General features: G+C 37.4%; 1 protein-coding gene across 1 annotated transcript in view; it reads left to right on the top strand.

The window, feature by feature from the left end:
* Window positions 1-342: 342 nt before the first annotated feature.
* Window positions 343-9,311, top strand: part of ZNF573 (zinc finger protein 573) — a 72,658-nt gene continuing 63,689 nt past the window's right edge. Inside the window, 2 exon segments of the mRNA XM_040445785.1 lie at window positions 343-421; window positions 4,504-4,584. The gene's annotated coding sequence lies outside the window, so the exon portion shown is untranslated.

Genomic DNA, 9,311 nt, shown 5'->3' with positions numbered 1-9,311 from the left:
TGTGTGTGTGTGTGTGTGTGTGTGTGTGTGTGTGTGTGTGTGTGTGTTAGAAGAGCAGAGATGAGAAGCACAACTTTACTCTAAAAAAGAGATAGAATTGTTTCTTTTGTAATAATTAGAGAACACGAAATGTTCTTCAGTAAAATAGCTAACATATTAATATAGTATTACAGCATATTATTAAGTTTTTATAGAGATTATCTTTCTCCAAGATATTCATATTTAGTAGGTGATTTTCATACTCTGGATTTTACAATGAGAAACCAAGGCAATCAAATCTCATAGACTCTAAGAACATTTTCACATTTAGAAAATCTGAATAGATTCTGTCTTAAATTCAACAGGATACCTACCTTGGATACAAAATTCCTACATTATGTATACTTCTTTTAAGCCTGGACTGATATCATGATGAATAATGGTATGTATACCATCATATAAAGAACCAAATTAACCTGTTACCTACTGTTAGGTTTTTGTGTAGATATTTAATTAATATAAATTCCTAGGAATAGAATTTGGGACAAAAAAAATCAGACTCTTGAAGTGCCTGGGTGGCTCAGTCGGTTAAGCCTCTGACTCTTGATCACAGCTCAGTCTTGATCTCAGTGTGGTAAGTACTGGCCTCACACTGGGCTCCATGCTGGGCTTAAAGTGTGCTTAAAAAAAAAAAAATCAGATTCTTACTAAATGCTTTTAAGATATGCCTAACCATACCATCTTAGTATTTGGGTTGATAAAAAGACTCGAATGACATGGTTGATATTTTTATGTTCCTTTTAGTAAGTAAGGCGAACACTGAATGGAAATAAATGCATCTAAGTCCACTAGGGAGGTTCGGATACTGTGCCTTGGGAATTCATAAGGCAGTGATGTTACTCAGAGTAGCCACCACCGTCCGCTTACTATCAAATTATGCTGACCTAAAAAAAAGCACTGTGATGGTAAGGAATTTCTGTTATAAATTTTTATCTTTTTAAATAGATATAATTCTTTAAGATACACCTTATTTTCATTTATTTGTTTGTTTACTCATCCACCCACTCAGCATGGAGCCCAACACAGGGCTTGGACTCACAACCCTGAGAGCAAGACCTGAGTGGAGATCAAGTGTATTCAGTAGTCTTTAATGTAGTCACAGGGTTGTATAACCAGTACCACTGTTAATGCGCCACTATTAATTATGTATAAGTACTTCATTTGTTTTTTTATGTAGTAAAGTGTACATAACAAAGTTTGGGGCACCTGGGTGGCTCAGTCGGTTAAGCGTCTGACTTCGGCTCAGGAGGTGGTCTTGCAGTTTGCAGGTTTGAGCCCCGCATCTGGCTCTGCACTGGTTGTGCAGAGCCTGCTTGGGATTCTCTCTTTCCCTCTCTCTCTGTCCCTTCCCCATTTGTGTTCTCTCTCTCCCTCAAAATAAATAAATAAACTTAAAAAAAGTATACCTAACAAAATTTGACATTTTAACCATTTTAAATGCACAGTTCTGTCACATTAAGTACATTTGTATTGTTCTTGCAGCCATCACCACCATTCATCTTCAGGACTTTTTCATCTTCACCAACTGAAACTCTACCCATTAAACACTTCCTATCCCCCATCGCCCCCTAGTCCCTGGCATCCACTTTCTGTTTCTATGAATTTGACAATTCTAAGAATCTCATATAAGAGGAATCATACAATATGTGTCCTTTTCTTTTAAATATTTATTTTTGAGAGAGAGACAGAACGCGAATGGGGGAGGAGGAGAGAGAGGGAGACACAGAATCCAAAGCAGGCTCCAGGCTCCGAGCTGTCAGCACAGAACCCAATGCAGGGCTCAAACTCACAAACCGTGAGATCATGACCTGAGCTGAAGTCGGCCACTTAACTGACTGAGCCACCCAGGCACCCCAATATGTGTCCTTTTGTGACTAGCTTATTTCACTTCACATAATGTCTTCAAGATTCATCCACGTTGTAACTGGTATCAAAATAACCTTCATTTTTATGGCTGCATAATATTCCCTTGCATGTATATACCACATTTTCTTTATCAGTTTATGAACATTTGGGTTTCTTCCACTTTTGGGCTGTTATAAGTGCAAACATTTGTGTAAAAGGTTTTGTGTGTGTGTGTGTGTGTGTGTGTGTGTGTGTGTGTGTGTGTGTGAATGTATTTTTTATTCTTGGGTATACACCTAAGGGTGGAATTGCTGGATCACATGGTATCTCCTTCATTACATGTTTTATTCTTATGATGTTACATTCGGCAGCTTTTTGGAGCATGTGACTAATGGAGTGGGAAATAGTTCTGTGAAGTAAACTTCCCTAAGGATATAGCAGTGAGACCAGCATCAATACAAGACTGTTCTCAGAGACTATCCATATTTTTAGGCAGTAATCCAACAATAAGCATACATAAAAATCTTATAGAACATCATATTACTGGTAACTGAAGAAAACAAGAACCATTTAGCAAAATAATTCAAACTTACTGTACTCCAAGAGCAAGTAAACACTGTTTAAAAGAATGAACTTTGCACATTTTGGAAAACAGCTTCCACTTATAACAAATGTTCATAATGCATATATATTTTAAGACATGGCCATTGAACTGCTAACTTCATATACTTAAATTCTCATCAAAATCAAAATATATTGTATATATACACAGGGGAATATTATTCAGACATTAAAAAGAAAAGCTTACCATTTGCAACAATATGGGTGGATGTTACCCTAAATGAAATAAGTCAGAGAAAGACAAGTAGCAATACTATATGATCTCATTTATATGAGGAATCTAATCCCCCACCCCTCAACAAAACCTGAACTCCGATACAGAGAAAAGATTGTAGTTGCCATTGGTGGGGGTTGGAGGGTGGGTAAAATATGTGAAGGTGGGAAAAAGGTACCCACTTCCAGTTATAAATGAATCATGGGGATGTAATGTACAGTGTGGTGACTATAGTTAATACTGTATTATAATAATAATACTGTATTGTATATTTGAAAATTGCCAAGAAAGCAGATCTTCAAAGTTCTCATCACAAGAAAAAAAATAACTGTATGGTGATGGATATTAACTAGACTTAACTGAGGTGATCATTTTGTAATATATAAACAAATTTTGAATCCTGCTATATGCCTGAAACTAATATAATGTCATATGTCAGTTATCTGTCAAAAAATATCTAAGTTTTAGGTTAAAGTCTAATGCAACAGTATAATATCTCAAAAAAGTGGTTACTGAGGCACGACCTTCTTGAGGTTACCTTAGGTATTTTCTGTCAGCTTTGTTTTCTAAGTATCTAGTTATTTGATCCCTGGTGAAATTTTGAGATTTTATGATTCAGATAACATAATAGTATTTTGGAACACAGACACATACACACGTATACACACATATATATACACACACATACACTTTGGCTAAGATTAACCATGTGAGCTTCACCTTTCTTCTATTCATCAGTACTATGAAATGTGTACATCAAAAGAAATCTTGGGGCGCCTGGGTGGCGCAGTCGGTTAAGCGTCCGACTTCAGCCAGGTCACGATCTCGCGGTCCGTGAGTTCGAGCCCCGCGTCAGGCTCTGGGCTGATGGCTCGGAGCCTGGAGCCTGTTTCCGATTCTGTGTCTCCCTGTCTCTCTGCCCCTCCCCTGTTCATGCTCTGTCTCTCTCTGTCCCAAAAATAAATAAAAACGTTGAAAAAAAAATTTTTTTTTAATAAAAAAAAAAAAAAAGAAATCTTCAAACATATATGTCATTGAAACAGCAAAGAAACCTGTCTCTTGTATGTAGGCAATTATTACTTTTCAAGAAAAAAAAAGATCAAGAGAGAAGACAAGCACTGTTAATGTATGGGTGTTTTGCTTTCTGGACTTTCTCTGTCTACTGAAATCTGATGATCTGTCAGTCTTTCAATATTGAAGTATGCATGTATCTTACAAATAATGTAGTGTAAATATGGTTTCATAATGTGATTTTTCTACTGACAGTATTTCTGGAATATTTTCCATATCTTCATTATTTTTCCCTTACTTCACATTTGGTATGTGATATATTTCAGCAGTTTTTCTGGATTGTTGTACCCTGCCTGACCCAATTTAATGTCTTTTCTAACCTGTATACTTTTTCAACCCGTTCACCCTCACCTGATCCCAAAGCCAGGAAGTAAGGTGTGGTTTGGATGATGTAGGTCCTTTTCAGTCCTGAAAGCCGTGAATGAAGGGGGAAGCATGTGTTCAGGGCAGGACTGAGCAGCACAGTCTCAGGTGCAGAACAGCTTTCCCAAAATGGAGCACTGACCAGAAAGCTATCTGCTGAAATATCTGGATTTCCTGGGGATTAGGGGAAGAGTTTCAATTTATCTAAAATCCTTCTAATCTTTTGCAGTTGTGTGTGTTTGTGCTGAAGGAGATATTAAATAAAATGGAATGGAGAAGCAAAACATTTAAGTTGTTACATAGTAACACTAAAGCATGCTTGCTCTCACAATCTCTTTTTCCTTTCCCAGGTCTGGATTCTCTGTTTTTCTCCAGTAGGGAAACCCGTAGGAGAACGGATCAGTTTTTGCAGACATCAAGCTATGACATATGTAAGTTGGTGTTTCCTTCTTGTTGAAATAATGTGATATAAATGTTTTCATTAGTTGTCCTAGAAGCTTCCTACCTAAAAGAACCCCAGTCAATTATGAACAATGGTTCCAGATAACCTCATGTTCTCTGTATGTGGCCCAGTCTCCTCCAACCAGTGTTTATGTATATACTGACCAGAGTATTCATTATCTCCTCTGTGCCTAACTTATTTTAAGAGCAGTGAAGGGAGAATGAAAAAGTAAAGTCCTGTAAAGAAATGATTTGAGCTTTGCAAGTCAGGATTGTAGTTGATGAATTAGAGATGAGGATCCCATATGGCCAAACTTCTGAAGATTCTGACATTCTCACAGACATGAGTTTTCTAGGTACATGTGACAAAGCCTGGTAATAAATGGTATCTGTCTTAGTGTAGATTGAGATTAATACTTTGTGAGGCTTTTAAAATTGAATAGACATGTGATTTAGAACTTGCAAATATATGGATCATGGGTTTTACTATTAGTTTTTATTTTATTTTGTGAGAGAGAATGAGGAGGGAAGGGGCAGAGAGAGAAGGAAAGAGAATCCCAATAGGTTCCACGCTGTCAGTGGATGATAAGTCTGATACTCAACTGACTGAGCCACCCAGGCACCTGTAGATCATGGGTTTTAGTAAGGAATTTCTAAATGATAAATATCATGACTACTGCTGACTAGATAGGCTGAAACTAACTGACTGATATAATTCTGGATCAATCTTAGTATCCTCTAACTCAGAAACCAGAAGAGTGTTAAGTGAGGGATTGTTGATGGCCATAAAAGAGAATAAAATCATAATTAGTAAGTTAACAGAGATCAAGAACTGTGTAAAGACCCTAGAAATGTTGTCCAACCTAATGCATACACCTAATCATCTCAAGATGATTAATTATAATTCTTAAGTTAGAATGCTATGCAGTCATTCAAAATATTTGTCAAAACAAGAAAACTGTGTGATAGGATTTAACATAAAGAACTTGAGGACTGAAGACATCCCTTAGTTTTCTCAAACTATTGTTTTTCTATCCCTTGTGACAATGTCTTTTTTTTTTCCAAATGTAGTGTTTAGTCCATTTACATTTAATGTAATTACTGACACAGTAATCCATTTTATTTTGTTTGTTTCCATCTGACTTTTGTTCCCTTGTGTCTCAAGTTTGTCTTCTCTTGCATTAAATACTTATTTAAAATTCCATTTTAACTTGTTTTTCACTATGCTTTGTGCATATTTTTAGTGGTCACTGTCTGTATTAAAACATATATTCTAAACTATTCACAGTCTACTTAGAGTTAATATTGAACCACTTCACATAAAGTGTAAGAACCTTGCAATGCGTAGGTCCATTTATAGCCCCATCTTCTATATTATAGTTGTCATATATGTATTGTACATAGATATGTATGTACATAGATATGTATTGTATCTATGTTCATTTAAGACTATAATACCATGTCTTTAACAACATCTCTATTGACATGTAGTACATGGCACATATTTAAAGCATACAGTTGGATTCAATTTTTTTAATTGAGATATAATTGACATATAACATTATACATGGTTCCCAACTGAATTTTTCAACTTTATGATTGTGTGAAAGCAATACCCACACAACCATTTTGTTTTTCACTTTCAATATAGTATTAAGTAAATTACATGAGATATTCAACACTTTATTATAATGTAGGCTTTGTGTTGGATGATTTTGCCCAACTGTAGGCTAATGTAAGTATTCTGAGTTAGTAGGCTAACTGTGATGTTCAGTAGGTTAGGTGTATTAAATGCATTTTTGATTTATGAGATTTTCAGCTTACAGTGGGCTTATCAGGATGTAACCCCATCATAAGTCAAGGAGCATCTGTGTATTAGTTTCAGGTATACAGTATAATGATTTGATATTTGTTTACATTGTGAAATGATTACTACAATGAGTCTGGTTAACATCCATCACCACACAGAGGTACAAATGGATTAATTTTGAAATGTGTATATATTCATATATAGATAATGAATATAATCAGAAAAATGAACAAATTCACTGTCCCCAAAAGTCTTTGCAATGCTTCCCTCCCAGCCCTCCCTGGCCCCTCCCACTCTGCTTCCAGGCAATTACTGATCTAGTGTCTGTTAATAAATTAGGTTGCACTTTCTAGATTTGTATGTAAATAGAATTGAACAATATGTACTTTGTCTTATTTCTTCCATTCAGCATAATTATTTTAAGATTCATCCATGTTGTTGCATGTATCAGTTCAATCCAAAATATGGTTGAATAGTATTCCATTATATGGATATATCATAATGTATTCATCCTTTCTCCTGTTGACATTTTGGTTGTTTCAGTTTTGTGTTATTATAATGAAAGCTGTTAAGACCATTGCTGTGAAAGTTTTTGGGTGGGTCCAAGTTTTTATTCCTCTTAGGTAAACTCTTAGATATGAAGTTGCTAGGTAGTGTGATAGTTATGTGTTTGACTTTATTTTATTTTTTTAAGTTTATTTTATTTTGGAGGGAGAGAGTGCATGTGTATGCACGAACCAGGCAGGGGCAGAGAGAGAGGAAGAGAGAGGATCCTAAGCAAGCTCTGCACCTGCAGTACAGAGCCTGATGCAGGAATCAAACTCATGAAACATGAGATCATGACCTGGGCCGAGTCGGAAGCTTAACCAACTAAGCCACCCAGGCGCCCCATGTACTTGACTTTAGAATGAATTGCCAAGCTGTTTTCCAATTTTTAAACCTATTTCATAGTCTCCTATTAATGTGTAACAGTTCCAGTGACTCCACATCTTTGTCACTTATTTTCAGTATTCTGAATTTTAGCCACTCCCTTTAAGCCCCCCCCCCCTTTTTTTTTAGCTGAATGTCACAAATTTTGATGTGTTATCTGTTCATTATTATCCAGGTGAACTTCTCAAGCTGTGGGTAAATGGAGAGAGATCACTCAGAGCGGATTCCAGATACAGAGACTTGGAAGGCCAGGGGGCAAGAAAGGATAGTTAAGAGGTGAAGGGGAAATCACAGGAATGTTAATTCCTTTGAATCTAATTAACAAACACCCAATACACAGAAGGCTCTATTCTAGTTGATGAGAACATAATGGTGGAATAGACAAAGTCTCTGCCTTCATGGGGGCTCTGTTCCAGTGAAAGAAGATGTGTGGAGATAGTGTTTAAGGTTGGAGCTGGGGGTGGGAAACCTTATTCTTAGGCATTTATATAAACAAAAGGGTGAATTAAAAGTTTGCCTTGATAATGGCGGAGATTTGAGTTCTCCTGAATGAGGAGAAAGGATGAGACCTGACTGTGACCTGTGCATTGAATTTAGAAACACCTGGGTTCCAATCTGTATCTATCCTTAAACACTGATTTGATCTTGATAGTTATCTATCAATTTTCTCATCTTCAAATTTGAGATACAGATACCCACACTCCAAGAGCCTTTTGAAAAAAAATTTTTAAACGTTTATTTATTTTTGAGAGATAGAGACAGAGTACAAGTGGGGGAGGGGCAGAGAGAGAAGGACACAGAATCTGAAGCAGGCTACAGGCTCAGAGCTATCATCTCAGGGCCGGATGCAGGGATCCCAACACACAAACCATGAGATCATGACCTGAGCCAATGTCAGAAGCTTAACTGATTGCGTCACCTGGGAGCCCAAGCCTTATTGAAATCTTAAAAAAAAAGAGGCCCTATAAACTGCCTAACATGTATTTGTTGTTGGGTCATTGTTTTGCATTGACTGCCCTCAACATTGTATCTGAAATTAGGAAGATACTATTTTGTTCCCAGCTGTGCTCACTTAGTATTTGGAAGATTCCAGATATTTAACTGAACCTTAGTGAGCCTTGGTTTTCTTGTCACTGAAATGAGGTAAAAACAGCACCTAACTTGTAGTGCTATTCCTGTTTGTCAACGGACGTTTGAGAAGCTCTATATGCATAGTAAGAATTAAGAGTCAGGCTGTGGTCTTTCAGCCATGGTTTCAAATATGGATTCCATAGCATACTAGAAATGTATGATATAGGGCAGGTTATTTAACCAACTTCTACAAAATAGGAATGATAATAGAATTCAGTTCCTTGTGTTGAGGAAAGTAAAGTTTAAGATCACTGCCCTTCACGCTTTAAACCCTGACAGTTAAACCCTGACAATGTTTTTGAAAAGTAGGTTTTTATATTGCACAGTCACACTCCTTGGCACATAAAGGAATGGCTTGGATTTGAGGTTTGAAATCTGTCAAAAACCTGTACCCAAGAGGCATAGGGAAACCCCAATTTCTGGCACATTACATAGTGAGCTTTCCTAGTCAATAAATCCATCCAAGGCTATCTGAGAAAAATCCTTATCTGTAGGGCACCTAGTCCAGGAATAGGGGCAGCACCAGAGACTGAAATACAGTAAGTACCTTGAGGTGGCGAGGCTCTCACCTGGAGGATGGCTGCCACACTCCGGGTTCCTCCCACACACCCCTGGTCATTAGGATAGCACTGGACAGCTGCCCGAGGCCCCAGACATGCCTACACGGCTTCAGACTCCACAGTCCCCTTTGGCTTTCTGGAAAGACCAGCCGATTTACTGTTGCAGCCTCAGCAGGAAGCGCCAGCAGCTCTTTGCAGACGCGGCTTGGCTTGTTTAGGGGCGGGTCCAAAATGCAGTAAAGTCCTTTGAACATGAGGCGCCCACAGCCAACCAAGAATTCTCTTG

The sequence above is a fragment of the Herpailurus yagouaroundi genome, unplaced genomic scaffold, assembly GCF_014898765.1.
Source record: "Herpailurus yagouaroundi ecotype Mexico unplaced genomic scaffold, PumYag 194, whole genome shotgun sequence".
In the NCBI taxonomy this organism is placed as follows: Eukaryota; Metazoa; Chordata; class Mammalia; order Carnivora; family Felidae; genus Herpailurus; species Herpailurus yagouaroundi.
The sequence above is the reverse complement of the archived record's forward strand: the minus strand, read 5'-3'. Positions and strand labels throughout refer to the sequence as shown.